Source organism: Cyanistes caeruleus, chromosome Z (genome assembly GCF_971803275.1).
Source record: "Cyanistes caeruleus chromosome Z, bCyaCae1.hap1.1, whole genome shotgun sequence".
Classification (NCBI taxonomy): Eukaryota; Metazoa; Chordata; class Aves; order Passeriformes; family Paridae; genus Cyanistes; species Cyanistes caeruleus.
Window position 1 is genome coordinate 42,053,861 of NC_141732.1, and position 18,950 is coordinate 42,072,810.

Here is an 18,950-nt window from a genome sequence, read left to right on the forward strand (position 1 = left end):
ACATTGTCCTGTTTCATGCACCTTGAGTCCCTTACAAAGCCTTTCCATGAGAGAGCCTACATCATATACTACAGCCTCTGCAAGCTGGCAGTAGCTTTATGTCAGAGAAAATCAGGAATCAGCTGCTGTAGTGCAATTTAGCCTTCATTTCTTTTGATGTCTGCTTCCTCTCATGCTTGAAAATAATGTGTAATAGACAATACAAACAGTCCTAATAAGGAAAAGGAAGTCAAACAAAAATCTTAGACTAGGCCACCTCCTTTTCTGGTAGTTAAGTGCGTATAACCAAGCACAATAAGGGGAAAGAAATACATGTTCTGTAGCATGGTAGACTACATGGACATCACTGTAGTTAAGTGCCCACTGAAATCTTCAATGAACTTTAATGAATTAATTCTCTTCCTTCTAGTGAAGGATAAGTTTTGGTTACCTAATGCAAACAAGCATTTTATTGGCAGCATCAATAGCTCACATAAAGCAAAAAAAAGTTCCATATAAATGGGTATATCTGCACCAACTGGCAAAAAAATACGAGGTGGTGGAAGGGTAGCAAAGTGAATTACTGTAATACAACATCCAAAACACAGTCATTCATAACAAAGGCTATGTCAGTGCAAGACAACATTATCTGAGACCTATAGATTTAAATCATTACCAATGAGCAGAAGCAACTGTCAGAGCTTTAGTGTGAGAGCTACACTGTAGGCTTGTCAAATTCTTAGGTGAAACTGTCAAGTTAGGCTGTAAAATTTCAAACACACAGTGGTGTCTATGTGCTTTATAAAGCTGAAATAATTTACTCAAAATATTGATTTGTCTGACAAGTCTATAGAGAAAATCTATGCTACTTCTGAAGTCACATAACATTGTTTCAACTGACTGAACAACAAGAAGGCTGGAGTAGACTATACTGCTGATCTCTCTACATGGTATCAGACTTATACTACTGTGATCAGTCTTGCTTCCCATGTCACAGTCACTTTATTTACAAAGATAAAAAAACTCTGATTATTTGTGTGCCTTGTTGCAGCCTCATCCTCTGTCTAGTGTTTCTCATGCTTTCTTACCACTAGGCACCACTGACATTGCACAGTGGAACTGTGTGTGAATTCTCAGAGATGTTGAATTTGGGCAGTTTTAGCACAAGAATACAAGCAGGGTTTTAAGATCTGTTTTATGTCAGGGCTATAGTGAAATTCAGGTTTTCAAAACAAATTCCATAACTCACTTGCCATGAAAAAGTATGCCTTAGGATACCTAGTAGACAAAATGTGAGCAATATATTTGATAGTCTGGGAAAGTGCAAAACGTACCTCTGAGACATACAGGAGATCAAACAAGCATGCTGTTGGTACTGCCTCTCAAGCCCAGAGTTCTGCATTATTTATATGAAGAGGAGCAGCTCCAAGATGAGAAAGTGAAAAGAGTCTGACACCATCATCAGCAACTTAGACGTTTGTCTAGGATCCAGGATCAACCATCAGTCAGAGCAGTCTGTTCTGGAATTGTGATTTACCAGCTTCATGTTTCATGGCTAACCTATACTAACAGTAGCTATGCTGAGGTTTTACTGATTGATTAGTGGGAAAATTAATCTAGCTGTTCATCTGAACTAATTATGGATTCTATAAGGATACTTAATGATACATTGCAGTCTCCCTCTTTCTTCCTTTCTCACCATCTACTAACCATATCTAAGCACAAAATAAATAACCTGTTACTCTTTATATTAGGAGATAAGGTGGACTTCATTGCCTCTTCTTTATTATCTTCTCTTCCCTACAGAGGAACCAGCTTTTATTTCTTACAATCTCACCAGGGTTTGTCTATTTAAACTTAGAAGTTAAAATGAGCTAACATCTTTTAGTGGGAGCTCCCTAATGGTGAGAAGAGACCAAAGGAATTAATCCAGAGCTTTCTTAGAAACAATGATATTACTGTTTTGAGCAGAAGCATTTGGCAAAAAATGAAGCCGTGAGTTAAAGAAATTTTCTGGAGAACAGAAAGGTTGTCATAAGCATACAGGACTGAATTTCAAAAACAAAAGAAAGAAATTACCAGAAGGATTGAAATAGAGAAAATGGCACAAAAGACAGGCTGTGAACTTGAGATCTAATTAAAATTTGTCCTAAGTTGAACCTTATGAGTTGTAAAAAGTAAGACAAGAACTAGGTGAGTGCATTAATCAGAAAGCTGTAATAAGCATTCTCTGGAAAAGATGAAAGTGGTTCTAGTTTCTGATTGTTATATCCAAACAAAATAAGGAAGCATACAAGGGACTAATACTCAGCTGGACTGTGACATACAGTTCTCTTTGCTTATGCTCAATGAGACCACAAAAAAGCATCATGAAACATCCTTTCAAGAGAATGAGTATGAGAAGAGTCCAAAGTCCTTAAATATTATAATATCAAAACAAGAAAGACAAGACGAGTGGATTTCTGCCCTACATAGCTTGAAGACAGTAGACAGGTGACTTGTCTCTTGAACACATTTAGATTTTAGATTTAGATTAAAAGAAAACTTACAGTACTTGGTGCAGAAAATTCTAGAGTAGGCTTTCACTGGAAATACGTGGAGTAAGAAACATAACTAACTTCAAGGTGGAACTTACCAAACTACCAAAAGGTTATGAAGTCAAGTTGCCAATAAAAGCTGAGAGTAGAAGGTTTGTCACTGCTCTCCCTTTGTCAGACTAAGTAGCACCTTACTTGCTTGTTTTTTTCTGTACACCCAGGAGTACTAGTGGAGGGAGGAAGAATCTGTCCAAGAAGTGGAAGTGCTAAGTTCTGTAACAAATTATATATGCTATGTTTCAGCTTGCTGCTGGTCACATTCCTGCAGTACTGAGTGTATTAACAGTTTAGCTGGAATCCTGTCATGTAGTCCACCAGGTGCTTTTATAAACCAACACTTCAAAAGTGGTGGAAAAAAAATCTATTTATCTATCAGTCACTCAGTAGCACAAATGTGAGACAAGATGTGTTATTCTTCATGTTCTTTTCAGTTCTATCCTTTTCTTGGAGGTGCTGAATTCTTGCAAGTCATATGGAAGTTGTGCTAGTGATCCGCACTTGTCAAAGAGTAACTGCTTCTCCAGAGCCAAGTTATGACATCAGTGGCACCTGCCAAAATTTATAGCACAGATCAAATGTGGTATTCAGAGTGTGTACCCTGCAACTGTCTGGTCATTCCTCGTGGTGTGTTGCGGACTTCATAAAATGAGATTGTGGGTTTGGGTTTTTTCCCCCTGCCTTTAAGCTAATTCATAATAGTAGATGTCATCACTCCCAAATAAAAATGAGTGACGGATGAATAGATTTCATCAGTTATTCCTGGCAGTTGGAGTTCTCTTGAAAAGGGGAACCCAGGGGTAAAACTGACATGATTCAGTAATCACTCAAGAAAATCATACTTTGACAGAAGAGGAAGCTACTATACAATCAAAGTAAGCATTTATATTCTTGTATTTTGGCCAAATTAAGATTTTCTCTTCCTGTCTTGATTATCTACCAGCCTAGATATACATGGGTATACATTAATTTTATGTTTTGTTAAATCATGTGAATTTGAATAATGCTTTCTTCTTGTTCCCTCCGTGACCTGGAATTCTATGTGTTTCAGTATACCTTTATGAAAATTATTCTGATCCTATGTGATTTATAATACATAAGAGGTATCTGTCCACTGTTTCATTTTACTCTAATCATAATTTCAGTTATTAAGCTATTATTTGTTACTAACTTTTTTGGTATTACTAGAACTTCTGTATTACACACACCTCAACTGAAAGGAAAACCACCAAAGAAAGGAACATGAAAGGGGATACTCATCAAAATTATGCATTCTATACATTAAATTTAAAACTTTTCAGAGCTTTAAACTTTTTAATAATTTTTTTACAGAGCACTATTAATGGGCTTTGAACTGTACTGTAGTAGATATATAATGCTGGAAAACATTCCATGCTTAGGCAAACAAACCCTGATGAAGGGCAAAAGGAATAGGATATTAATTAGTGTCCTGACAAAGATAAACCAGCTCATGGTCATGATATGACCCAAGGGACTGAGTCTAGTTAAAGATAATCTTTCCATTGTTTACAATGGTCACCAAAAAACCTCTGAAGTGACTGTGGAAATTCTTCCAGGAACATGCTTGTGTTCCATATTAAAATTGGCTGACTCATCTAATTCATTGAAAGAGTTAAAATTAGACTTATCTCCAACTTTTAGAAAGGAAATATTTTTAAGTTATATATTTATATATACATATTAAAAATATCATTCTTGTTAAAGACTTCGTCCTTCAGCAAAAATTTTAGAAATAAATTTTGGAAATATTCAAATATTGTTTTACATTACTGGTTAAAACATTTTCCAATAAGGAAAAATACATAAGGTGATTTTCCTTTTTTTGCTAGCCTAACCAATTATTCTTTCAATTATGCATAATTCAGACTAAAAATCACATTGGTATTTTTCTTCAAATATGTTCAACTAACAATTTTACTGAATGTATTGAAATACTTCTCACTAAAAAGTAAAAGAAGAAATATTTTGCCTACAATTCTGTCTGTACAGAACACTGAACTTTTAAGGCCAAGGCTAGCTTAAGACACACGTTAAATAGAAAGATTGTAAAAAGGACTAGGACTAGGACTTTAGAAAATATTTTCTTCTCCTGCTTGTTTATTTCACATAAAGGTAACTCAAAATAATAATTTTGTTCAAAACATCAAGAGCCATTTCTGACTCTTAAAATTTCTCCAGAAAGAGTCCGAAGTAGAAATTATGAAGTGTGCAGAAGAGAAATTACTTGCATTGAATATTTTTTAAAACTCCTTTTTGTACCTCAGCAGAGGTAGACAGAGATTACAATAATTCAAAGTATGCAGACCAGGCAGGGGCTAAGACCGGAGCTTTTTGAAACCTACTAATTTAACACCTTACCAAAGCACACTCAGATGAAGATCAGATTAAATGAGAGGAGGTTGTATTGCTGGATGTTTCTATGCCAGTTTTGTGCCAGTGAACAAAACTGTGCATATAATTTACAGCTAGAAGCAAAATTTCCTCCCCCTTGTATGGGATAGATCTGTAGAGGGAAAACTGTTCTTTATTCACACTTCAAATCTCCTTTAAATTGGCTCTGGGACACGACCTCTCAAGGAGAAGCAGAGGGCCAGGTATCAACCTCTTCACTCTTGTGATCAGGGAGGGGACTCAAGAAAATGGCTTAGTCAGGGGAAGTTTAGGTTGGATTATCAAGAAAAGGCTCTTCATGCAGAGGGTGTTTGGGCACTGGAACAGGATCCCCAGGGAAGTGGTCACAGCCTGACAGACTTCAAGAAACATTTGGACAATGCTCTCAAGCACATGGTGTGACTCCTGGGGATGGTGCTGTGCTGGGACAGGAGCTGGACTCAATGTGGACCCCTTCCAATTCAGCATGTTCTGTGACTCTATGATTTTGCAAGTTTAAAACAATGTATTATATGTAGGTGCTATGTGTATTTCATGAGTGATTTCCTGTCTTACAGATTGCTGCATGGCCCTCTGATTTATGGTCTGATTATAAATGTAGGAGATTTTTCTTTCACAATGCCATTAATTTTGTTTTAACAATTACTTCTTCTTTTGGACATTCTCCATAAATTAATAATATGTTAGCATATAAATTAATTTCTGTAAATGATGGATGCTGTAAAGACTCTTTTGTACACTCTTAGATGTTCTTGCCAGTTGAGGCTCAGAGCTACCAAATGCATAAGCCACTTTAACCAAGATCTAGTTTCACCCTTTTTTAAGTGTTGTTTTATCAGCTTGACTCTCTAAAAAAGCAGTGAACTATACTTCATATGGGCAGGTAGGACTGCAAAACCCATATAATCATACTTTCTCCCTATCTTAGTTGAAGATTTAATAAAGGACTCCATCTTGCACCAATCTTATGCACATTTTAGTAACCCTTCATAGACAATATATTTCAGAAAGTTTTATAGCATAAATTTTCAGTTCACAAATGATACTTATGATCCTTGATTCAAGTCTTCTGTATGAATAATTTTAAGTGAATAGAAGTGCATGCTCTTGGTTATTTTACATTCATATCAATGGATAAATGTGGATAAACATGTTAAAACAACCTTCCATTAGGAGTCAGAAAGACACCTCCCTGACTTTCCTTTAATATTTCTGGAATGATGAACCTATTTTCTTTACTCACTTTCCACCCAAGTGACTGTAAGAAAGTGTATTTCTTATTTACAGGGAGAACCTAATTGTTCTACTTGTTACTGAGCCCTGAGTTGTCTGGGTGAAGGAATCAAGGACAACTTTGATGGTATTAATTCCAGGTGTCAGTGTGAATCCACTGTATGTTATTGGGACACCTGTAAAAGAAAAACTCACACATGAACAAAACATGTAATGTAGAGCAATAATAAGGGGGTTTTTTGTATGTTTGTTTGGTTTTTTATAAAAAGGGTTACTCAGAAATCCAAACTAAGCTCCTAGGGAGAATCTTTCAATTAGAAAAAAGAAAAGGAGATATTACAGTGCACATGAACCCTAGTTTCTACACCTAGATGTCGTAATGCCAGGCTCAAAAATAGGATACTTTCACACATCATACCATGAAAGAGGTTGGCCAGCAATGTAGACAGTACAGTCTTCAAAAGTTTTACATCAAGAATCTGTCTTAGCAAGGACCACAGTAATTCCACATGAAATATTATCTGTCACTGACATTCCTAGGAACTAATACCAAATGTTCTTGACTTGCAAAAAGTCACAAAGACCTAGCAGACTAAAACTTGCAGAAGTACCTCCATCTTTTGGGCACCTCTGAGATCACAGCATGTTCTTTTGAGTGGAGCAGCCAAATCTTAAAGCAGTCAAAACCCTCATGCACCCCCTCAAAATCTAATCAGTTTAATTTCAGATAAAGGCTGGAGACCCTCTTTGTACCATTTGGAGAACATCAACTAGAAGTTTTAATAATCATAAAAATTTAATCTCTAATTAAAGGTTAATGTGTTATGGCAGATTCTTATATGAGGCAAAGTATAATAGGGTTTGGAGGGCACATTGATTCAGTTTGTCAGCAACTTGCACTTGGCTTCTGAGGCAATGGGATAATTATCTGTGGAGTGTCAAGTGGGCAGCTGCTAGTGATAGAAGAGCCTCTAAATGGTGCGAAGACCCGTGTGACCTGCTGATCCAGGAATGATGAAATAATCAGATTCCATCACTCGCTGTAACAAGCTATTACCAGAGCATTTATTTTAACACTGCTCAAGGCCTATGGAATTAGGACACAGATAGGGCATGTTCCAGTGCACCCGTGATATGCATATTTTTTTTGCAAGATGAAGCCTTAAATAATAGTATAATTTTGGGGCCTCAGAGTGAGACAAAACATTATTAAGATTACCCATATTCCTGTTTAGACCACATTCATTGCCAAACACAACACGTTTAGCAAGAGGTGTTAGTAGAACTGCTGTACCCACACCAATGCAACAATTCCTGCTTATCACACTATGCCACATCTACAGCATCCCCAGTCCACATCAAAGGAAGTACTAGAAATATGCTGTTTGTCTCAGAGAAAAATACGTGGTTGTTTTGGTGATACTGCAGGTTTTGCCGACCTTGCTGTGAAGAGGACCAATTTTCTAATCATACAACGTACTCCGTCACACAGGAAGTTATATTACATGATCTAATCAGTTCATGATTATCACTCCAGTTGGGCTGTGCTGGTCTTTAAGCAACTGGACTTCTCAACATAAAAATAATGTATCTCAAAGAGGTTTTTCTTTTTGTTAGGTAGTTTTTCCATTCCAGCCAGACTTGACACCAGGTTTGGAAAAATTATTTGTTATTATTGATCTTTTCAAAAAATTGATTCATGAAAATTATGACAAATCTAAAATATTCAATTTAGAAGATGCCTAGAACTTACTTATGCGTCCTTTTAATGTGCCAGGAGTTTCAAATACTGTATTTGATAGCAACCTTTCAGAAATATGCCTTAATTGTGTTACATCTTTCTTTTTCTTTTACTCTGATCTTTCACATTACAGCATTGTACAAATCAAAAGTTTCCTCCAAAAGATTGGCCTACATTAGCACAGTCTTTGTTGTATTTATCAAGAGTAGCTCCTAAAGTGTGAAATCATCTAGGAAGAACATTCACAAATATGTATCAGGGTCTATGACGCATTTATTCATCACCATTACAGAGTGGAGTGTTGGCAAAAATATCTAATGACAGCAGAATATAGATAAACACAAGGAAGGAAAGGGATTTATTTCATAGCAGCCCTCAAATTAAGTGCTGATCTAGTCATAGAAAACTCTGGAGTGTGGGTTTTCGGGGTTTTTCTTTCCTGTATCCTCCACTTCCTAGTGGGGCTTAGTGGAGGAGACTGATTCAGGAAATAGGCAACAGAACTTAACATTTCAAACTACCGTTACAATCTGATAACCAACATAATATGGTAATATCAGCAAGGACATCAGACATGATGAGAATTTTAATGTTTAAATAACATGCATTTAGCAAGGACAAATTCGCCTGTTTTCTGTCATTTTTATCATTTATTGGAACCAATCCCCGTATTTTAATGAGCTCTACTTTTAACGGTATTTAAGACTGAATTTTGATAAAATATAGAACAAGACCATAACAAGCTCCCCAGAGCTTTGCACTCTATGTGTTTCAACTCAGATTCATAACATCCTTGCATATTTTGTGCATGACATCATTTGGAGTAGCAAAAGGAATCATTTAGGAGCAATGCATTTTCCTGAGATAAAACATCAATGATCTGTTTTAAGAAAATGGGAAATAGAAAATAGAAAAGTTCTTCACATCTAATCTGAAGTCCAGTGACAGTGGCACTATATTTGAAAGCACTTTCCACAAATTCTTCTAAAATTACTTAAAATCTCACACATATTGACACATCCACAATATTTCAGTGAACTGTGTCATGCACAGTTATTACTCGGTAGCAAAAATACAGTTATGCCATTCAGCTGTCACCCAAGGCCTGTTTCAATGCCTTATATTTTGGTTCAAGGCAGACTAAGCACCAGTTACCTATTCTTTTCAGGTGACATACTTTATTTTAATAGTGCTTCCTGAGAATGAAATTTCAAGGGGCTAAGTAACACGGTATCTGCCTCAGGTCAGGCTTTCGACTGCTCTGACCTCCAAATTGCTTTTCAGAAAATGAGCAAGCATACGAATTTCAGATGCCACAGGACGGGTGGTCATGATGCGGAAGAGCTGAAGAACTTCTGGGAAAAGGTCATCCAAGAGCAAACTAAGCAACAAGAAGCTGAAGTGTCTAGGCTAAGCAAAAGTGCCCTGAACAAGTAAGTGGTATTTTTTCTTTTCCACAAGACAGCAAGGCATATCATCACGTGTTTTCAAATAAGGTAACCTGTTATTGTACTGTTTTATTCATAGCACAGATTGTGTTCTGGATCTTTGGCACTTTTTCTCTCACAGCTGCTTGTCTCATATTACCATGGCTCTTCTGCATGGAAACTCAGACACCCCTCACCCCTAAACCTCATGAGCATTCTTCAAAGGCCTTGGAACATAGCCATGAAAAAATAAAGCACTTTGGAATTATGGCTTGTGACAGCCAGAAAATAGCAGGAATTTTACCTAGAACTAGTACAGCTACACAAATAAACAAAATAGTATTACATTAAAGGGACAACCACCCACCTAATCTGTAGAATAAAAAACCCATGGCCCCTTTGTCATGGTTAACAGCCCTTCACATCATATAAACCTAAAGGTAAAATCTACACAACGAGATTTTCCCATTCAATGGAAAAAGTGTTGCTGTTTTGGGGGTTTGTTTTTAGTTTTGTTTGGGGGTGTTGGTGTATTTACAAAGCAGTATAAAACAGGAATTGCCTAGAGAAAACCATATAGCTGTATTGTGGTACAGATACTCTGCACAAGTGTGGTGGACTGCTTCAAATATTTGTTCAACTTGTGGCAATTCAGAACTTTGAACTAGGGTCTCCTGCACACTAAGTGAATGGACAGAAACAGAGGACAATAAATATGTCTCATGTGGTTTCCTTTTGTGCTTTCCTCCTGAAATTCACAAAGGTTTTCCTGCATAAACTTTTCTCAAAACTGGGACACTCACATAAACTAATTTGACTTCAGCAGTTTGGAAGATCTGCTAAAGGGCTGTTCCTTGGAAAAATTTCTAGGTACTTTGACTTCAGCGCCCAAGAAGGAAGTACTGTCACCATTTAGACACTTGGAAACCAAGATCTGGGCAGGTTTTGTGTGTCAAAAAATGTGGACAGTCCTGCTTCCAGTATCCTACTCCAGCTAGTCAGTAGTATTCTCAAATCCCAGTCACAAAACTGCTGGAGAAAAAACATATATGATAAAATCCAGGAAAATGGCCAGCTTCACTGGAAACATTTATCACCCTAGATCACAAAAGACTACAATGAGAAGACAGTACAAACAAAATGCAATTTGTGGTTTAGATAATATTTTTGATTTCACAAAGTTGAAAATGTTAAAAGCTTTTATAAGCTCTTCTCTGAAGAGAAAAAAAAGAAATGCAGTGAAAGAACCTTGAATATGTGTTATCTTGAATATGTGTTAAGAGTTACCTTAACTGACCCATCACAACTGAAATAGTTGAACTTGAAAGCAAGTTCCTTCAAAGTCACTCACCCAGTCAAAGCCCAGATTGTTCACAAAGTGTTCTATAATTCGAAAAAAAGTGATACTTTCAGGAGGTAATAGACACTTTCATTACAAAACATGCATCTCCACTACCTCATGTAAGAGGCTCTCGGGAGAATGACATGGTTTTACATAAAGGCAAATGCTCCCTTTATGACATGTAGGACACTGATGAGAAACACCAGTGGCAAATTTTTCCTAACTCATTGCACCTCTTTCTTGAGGCTTATCTATATGCATAAAAGAATGTTGAAGACTAGGTTTAAAACACAATATCAAACCAAACTCAGAATCTAAGTGAACACAAGCACCCACGTAGAAGAGCCACTCCTGAGTTACTCTCAGATGAAATCATAGGCTGCTGTTCTTTTCACCACACCAAAAGTAATTTAAAACCCCATTTATTCTGTGATGCTTTTGGCATTACATATAATAACTAATCTTATAAAATTTCTGGGTCAGGTGCTTCATAACATTTCCTTCACAAAACAACCCAGCCAACGATATCTTGCAGTGGTCCCTAGAGATTTTCTCTTCTCTTTTTACCATACTAGTGTCTTGAAGCTATGTGGGTCCTCTTGCATGTGGCATCAATTCCTTTCATTAAACACGTACAAGGTCTGCAGAGTTGGTTTTGTTTTCTTTTTTTACCCAAAAGGACTTATTTTAAGTTCAGCCTGCTGTTGTCCACAGCATTTTACAGTGGGGTTGGGGGAAAAACTGTATTTTTTTAATTTACACATTGAATGACCTTACTGCATAGGCAGTACTCCTGTGTGGCTTTGAGAATACCCCAGAGGAAAAACCAGAGTTCTTCACAGTGACAGTATTTCAGCAGTTGTTTGACTCATTTGGAATCCGGCAATGTCAACCACTGATAGTATCAGCACTATCCTTTTCTCCCCTGCATTCCCAGTCTAGCAAGCTAGAGGGATGTGTAATTGGTAAATAAATACAGGACAAGTGCTGTGGTGATGAAAGAGAGGAAAGCTTCGACCCTGCTGAAAAGCCCTGGATACATTTGAAGGATTTGGCTCAATAACTGCTAAGCACTTGTACTCTCTTTGCAGACTTCGCCAGGAATGGACTCTGCGGCTGGAAGGTCGAGTAAGGCAGGTCCAGGCACACATGAAAACACGGGAAGAACAAATGACGCCACTCTCTATCGAGGCTCTTCCCTCACCAGATAAAACTGTTGCTTAAAGTTACTGTGCAGACACAGCAAGCCCTGGGCCCAATTCTGACCTTCAGCATGTGCCCGTAAACCAGCAGCTGAACAACCAAAAGATCAGATTCTGCCCATTTTCCAAACTATTTACTAGAGCTACTATTAAAGTACTATTAAAATTCAGTGCAAGAATAATGCCACAGGGGGAAAATAAGCACAAAGGGATAGATGAGAAGCAGACAACTCTAATTTTTCATGATATATTATTACTGTGATGTACCAGGATTCTCTTATGTAACTGCATTTCAAAGTGACAACAACTCACAGCTAGGAAAGAGGGTGGCTTGCTTAATAGGAATAATACATTCAGACAGCTGCATGCAAAATTGCACATTTCCATTTACACAGCTCACAGAGTCTGGCTTAATGCAAACGTAAGATGTACTGTCTGTCTTGATGAGCCACAGCAGAGGGAGATAAGGATTAGCCTGATCAGCCTGATTAGCTGGCCAGGAGGAGAAACAAATTCTATAATGGAATGAGGGGGAAAAAAAAACAACAAACTTTTCTGATCAATATATAAGAACATTTGCAGATCTTAATAATTAAATCAACAGTAAATTTTGCTTTGACTTTCTTGGGCTATGTAAGAAAAAGGCTACTGAGTCAGTAGTCTTTATTATGAGCCAGTATGACAAACATTAGAGTAGTAAGAGCAAATCAGTGTGAGAGTTTGAAGTAGAAGGCAGTGAATCATAACAGCACAGATATGCTTTGCAAAGTATCACTTGCCATACCTGACATGCACTAATCCAAATAATTCCTGCATCTTCTCTTGGGTTAGGTGAAACAAAACACAGAGTAATAGCAGTGTTCCCTATTTACCTATATTCCTGTGTATCAAAATACTAATCTTTTGGATTAAAGCACTTATTTGTTTTCTCTTCAAATAATATTTGATACACAAGAGAAGACTCATAAGTCTAAGGAGCTGTTTTTCTCTTACTAAAAACAGAAATTTACTTTGAATCTATATTTATACTAAAGAAGTAGATAGGAATACATTTGATATATTTCAAAACAGAAGAAAAATTAAACCATTTTGACCTCACAGAAATGCTTTTTTTATCCTTTCAAAACAATATTTAATTAAAACACAAAGTTTTACTGAATGTTCTCACTTTTACAAAGTGAAAATCTGACACAGAAAAAAATAAGCTGTCACAAAAACGTTGTTATTCCACAAAGGATTAAAACAAATAAAAACTTATAAAATGTTGTTCTGTTATTGAAAACTGAAGGGATCCATTTCTTTTCATAAAAACTGACACAAAAAACATGTAATTGTTTCTTTCAGTGGCCATTTTCCATTAGAAAAGCAATACCGAAAAAATAATAAAGTTGTAGCTGCTTTTGCCCTGCAAGACTGGTGTTTCTCTTCTGCATCCACTTATTTCCATTTACTCTCTAACAGGTTCTTTCTGTAACTCAGTATCATGGTCTGGGCCAGGACAGGGTTGACTTTTCACAGTAGCTGTGACATTGGAACCTAGAGCTCCATGGCCATGTGTGGGAGTTATTCTATACCCCCCATGCCATCTCTGGGACTAGGAAGTCCAGGATGCTTTTGGGAATAAGTTCGGAGTAGCTTGGGGTGGGGAACAGTCATGTGGAGAAGTCATCAGCCATTTTTCATTGTCTTGGGGTTGGGCACATTGATCAGTAATTTTTGCATGTACATTACCCTCTCTTTGCATACTTCTGTTATTAGTATTGTTTTCCTATCTCATTACTGCTTCCAGTAAATTGTCCTTATCTCAAGACACAGTCTCTGCCTTTCATCTGACACCAGATGCTTGTGGTTTTCTTTTTAGTGGAAGTACTAAATTGAGGAATATCATTCCTAAAATAAGACACCTAAGCTAAACTTCTTCTTTGGTGATCAATCACAATCTCAGCTAGCTGCCACTTAAGCAAAAAACTGGACTAGTTTGCTTTACTGTATCCATCACTAAAGGACACATACATGGACTACTGAAATGCAGAAGTGTCAGATTCTCCACTTCTGAAAACCAGATCTATTAGCTTTGTTAGCTTAACCACTGATTTATGGTATTATAATGCCACCTACATCAGTGCAGCTTATCCCTACTCCATGTCAACATGACAAGAGAAGATCCAAGAGAAGCTGGCTCAATAAGAATTTATTGTTCTTTTACATTTAATGTCAATGTTTTTATTTATTAGGAACACTTTTAGGACACTCTTTCTGGTTGCTTATGAAGTTATGTTAGATAGGAAAAGGACTACACAAGCAGATGTAATTCACAAAAAGCAAATTTCAGCACTTCCCAAAAACTTCCTTAGCTCTCTGAGGAGTAGGTTTTCTGTAAGGAGCTCTGAGGGCATACAGAGACAGGTGAAATCACTTCTACTACAAGCAATTGGCATCATATTAGCTACACACCTAAGGAGTGTTGCAGACATTGTTTACCTTCACAAGTACATGGAACCTATTTCAGTTGTGAGTGGGTTTCTGATGCAGCAAAGAGTGCATATCACAAGCGTGAAAAACCAAAATGCTCTCACACTTAACAAAAAACATCTCTTTTTGCATTGCTCAAGTGCACATGCATTAGTCATGGTTACCAATTCTAGCACACATTTTACATGATAGCCGTAACCTGACATCCCCATGTTGATCATCAGGTGTTTCTGTTCCCAGATGCAAGTGTTCATCCAATTTTCACTGCTACTTGCACAGACAACCAGACTGACAAGTATCAGGTACTAGAAATAATGAAGTCATATGCTGCTTGCAAATTGCAAAGATGAAGGCAGGCAGGAAGGTCGCAGATAATGTTTCACCATTTTGCTTTATTCACTGAATTGGTGTCATTCAAGCCTGAACTTAGACATTTCATACATAACTGAAAATGTTTACTCTGGCTGTCAATAAAAAAAACACAAACAAAAGTCAGTTCAAGTTGAATCGTTATATTTTAAAAAACTATCTTATTCATATACATGGCCACCATTTATAAAACAGGATATTCAGTGAGCAAAATCTGTTAGGAGAGTAGGCCACTTCAACTAAATACTGCACTTTTTAACTCCTGTGTGTCTAGTTCCTCCATCTTTCCAATGGGTGCAAAAGAAAAATTAGATTACAGTAACTATATTAAGAAAGTTGGGCTACTTATTTGAGAAGAGAAACTAATTGCCCAGATTTTTTTCCTTAAGGTTTATTAATTTGCCTAATAGAAAATGAACTGAATGAATATTGAATATAATGAGTTGAATAATAATCTGCGTAATCAGTACCACCCTGACCCTAGACTATCAAGACATTACCATGTCTTTCATCAGCACATAAACCCATAAACCAGCCCTGGCGCTTGCCTAAGTCAGCAAACAACTAATTTTGTACAGGATAGGTCAGTGGCCGGTATTTTGGTCATGGGACTTTAACTTTATGATATATGATGCAATAGGTGTAGATCATGCACTTAAGCTGGCATACTGATGTCAGCTGTAGAGCACCCACTTGGCATGCCCAGATTTATGTGCATGGCAGACATGGTGAGCACAATCTATACCCATTCACACTGTTGCTTTTTAAGTGCTGTCTGATCCAGGAACCAGTGACTAATGCCTGAGAAACAGCAGTTTGCTTTCTTAAACTAACTCTGAACTGTGGCCAGTTGTTGAAGCTTGGCTAACTTAAATCAAGGCAGTCTAAAGGGTGACTGTAAACCACGTTAATCTGCAGTCTGACTTCATTTGGACACCGTGGTAAAGCACTCACACAATCAGTTTTAGGCAGGATGCAGCAACTCAACACCTGTCAGCTGCTCTACTTGAATTTGCACTTAAATTCAGAGCAGAAGAGACGTTTTTTAAGCTAAACCCTTGACTGTCTGCATGTACCACATACTGGTTTGGAGCCAATTTAATGCAGGAAAACCAGATTTCTTTCTGAGGAACAAAAACCAGACCAAAAGCTGCTTTCCAAGAGCACATGAAAGGACCTTAACCTCTAAGGATCTGAGACAAGCACTGTTTCTTCAGACAGTTTTAAGACACCTGCATAATGGGGATATTTGGTCTAACTAACCAAATTAAATTGAGTCTGATGTAGCCCCTGAACCATGCAGAGTCTAATGTGGGGATGTCAGCAGCAGACGCTTTGTTCTACTGAGATGCTTGATAATGTGTTCAGTCACCTGCTAATGTAGACGAGTATAACCCGACCAAAACAATATAGATGGGATCAAAGCACAATAATACGTTTCATATAGGTCTAAAGGTGGAGCTCAGCTGAGCTCAGGAACGATAATTTAATTAGCCATGTAGATATGCTAGCATGCACAACTAAGCACAGTTCGGTCAATTCACCCACTGGAGCTGCATGTGATGGAACAGAGCCTCCCTACACGAAACTCGGAATAGATCTGGCTTCTGAAACCGTAAAACAGTATGTATGGTTCACTTCTACAGTTAAATGATAGCGATATGAGGATAATTACCAACTTTGTAGACCAAATGTTCCTACTAATTACAAACTGCCTGTGTCCTGAGGGATGCTGTTCTCTACATTGCTTAATAAACAGCACTTAACTGCACCGTAGTGTGAATAAGGAATAGTAAATCACATAAAAATACTCCTGGATTGAAAAAGGCATCTCTAGATAAACAAGAACGAACCAGAGAGTATCTCTTGAAAGTCTTATATTTCCTGAGAACATTTCCATTTGTGAATTAAACATTACTATATTATTTATTTCTTACCAAGAAGAGGATCTATCCATAATGTTATACTTTTAAGACAAAACTGAATGCAAAAATTCAACAGTCAAGACAGACAATTCAAAACTCTACTTATTACTCCCAATTCTTTCAGATGTCTGTATTCATCTGTGTGTTATTTAGTGGCCAGTGTTTTAACATATTTCAAGCTACAATAGACAGAAAGCAGGGAAAATTCAAGGTCCGAAATGACAGACAAACAGAATGAAAAAAAGGATTATACTACCAGGGAAGCCAGACTTAACAGTGGGGGATCATGTGCTATCTCCATAATTAGCTCTACGTACCTCAAACACCATCCCTTAAATGAACTAATATCCTACTAGCATCTAATGGAACGTGAGAGACTGCTAGTAGGCAGTGCCAGTGTTCAGACTCAATGACATGACTTCAGTGGTTCATAATCAGGGTCACTGTTTTTTTCCATAGCAAACAGCAGCAGCATCAAGGAGAGCTACAGTACTAATAAAAAAATCATCTGACAAGAATCAAAGGGGCAGAAAAAAATTCAGTAGCAAATCTGAATGGTATTATATTTGATTTATCTATTTGGCCAATTCCTTAAAAAATAGTCCCTTTGAGTTACATTTCCTCTATGACTGTAGTACAAGCACAAAGTGAATATTGGTGCCATTTGATCAGAACTGTGACTTCACAATGCATGTCGATGATTCAGCCATAAGGAGCAACTCAAAAAATTGAATTAATACTGAAAAGTTCTTGCTTCTATTAGATTTGGTCCCTAAATCAAAGGAATCGAATCTGTAAAATACTGATACTAAAAGCTTAGTCTGTATTGTCTCTTCACGAATAGGCAGAAGAAAATAATGTTTTCAAATAGAGTTTGCTATAGCTAATGCTATTTTTCTCCCTCTGATGCTCTATTCCATGTAACAACTGCATTATTTTTGTTGAGGGTTTGAGGTTGCAGTACTATGCAGGCTATCAATCTAATTAGGCAAGGAAAACACAACATTACTAGGGTGGTCGGCAGTGTTATTTCTGGAAAACTTTTTGAAAAATTACCTATGTTTGTCCTAACGTCTTTTTTTTTTTTTGTTACTGTTTTCCTAGCATGATGGTGATTCCACTGCAGCTTCTCTTAGGGGAACTTTTTCTCTAAGATTTTTATTGGTGTTTTTATGAATCCTAGTAAGTGAACAAATCAACACAATTGTTCATTTTTACATGTAAAAAGCTTCAAATAACAATTTTGCCTCATTAATTACTGAAATGAAATATCATTTCAGCAGAGTTTCTGTTATAGTTCAATTAATGATCAAGTGCTAGTTAATGAAACAATACTTTCCAGCTTTTGGATAGCACTTGGATTTACTGATTTTGTTGATACTGCCTCAGCCATTAAATATGTATTTGTAATAATAAGACTAACAGTCACTGAAAATAAGCCCTACAAGCAATAAGGGCCATCTAATCTAAAATATCAGAAACAGCAGTTATTATCCACCATCTCAAATGAACACTTAATAACCTGGAACTAAATCCCTTCAGGCTCCATTTATGATATGTACACACTTCTGCTACAGTGATGAAAAATATTCCATTTCCCCAGAACTAATGACCCCTCTATTATATGTACTAGAGGACTGTGGAATGAGTCTATCAACAAACTAACAGAGTGCACACATTTTTGAAAAATTTTATGCCTAAATCACAGGCAAATTTCAGTGCTTCCAACTTATAAAAAGCCCCTTTGGAGCCATTTCAATCTTCTGTAGCATGTGTTTGGTGAAGACAACTTCTGTACATGCTTTGTTTATTTTAATTTTGGTTACCTTTGGCCACTACAGTTAATGAGGAGCAATACCTAGAAGTAATTAATATGTAACACTTCACTATGTTCAGACAAAATACTATTGTCCCATGGGATGTTTTATTGCTTTAATTGGTGGATGCAGTTAAAAATATCCCTTTATCTTATTATATGGGTTTTATTTTTATTACAGGGCACCTTTGAAGAAAATCTCAAAGTAGGTTCAGACATATCTTACAGCTTTACTGAAGAGATTTTGACAGCACTCCATTAATGTATCACTACAAAAATTAAGGATGCAGAAAATAAGTATACCTTGAACTACTTCAGCCACTATATTTATAGTTTAACTTGAGCACTGCTTTTACATACTCTGGAATCACCAGGGAACACAGCCAGTCCTGACAGTAAGACTAACGTTTCTCCCAGCAAGCTAGTCTTAAAAAATAC

General features: G+C 36.9%; 1 long non-coding RNA gene across 1 annotated transcript; it reads left to right on the top strand.

Moving 5' to 3' along the window:
* Positions 1-3,387: 3,387 nt before the first annotated feature.
* LOC111941815 (uncharacterized) lies at positions 3,388-13,341 on the top strand. The gene is made up of 3 exons (XR_015281172.1): positions 3,388-3,448; positions 9,244-9,392; positions 11,820-13,341. It is a non-coding gene; the product is annotated as an uncharacterized LOC111941815 (long non-coding RNA).
* The last annotated feature ends 5,609 nt before the right edge of the window (positions 13,342-18,950 follow it).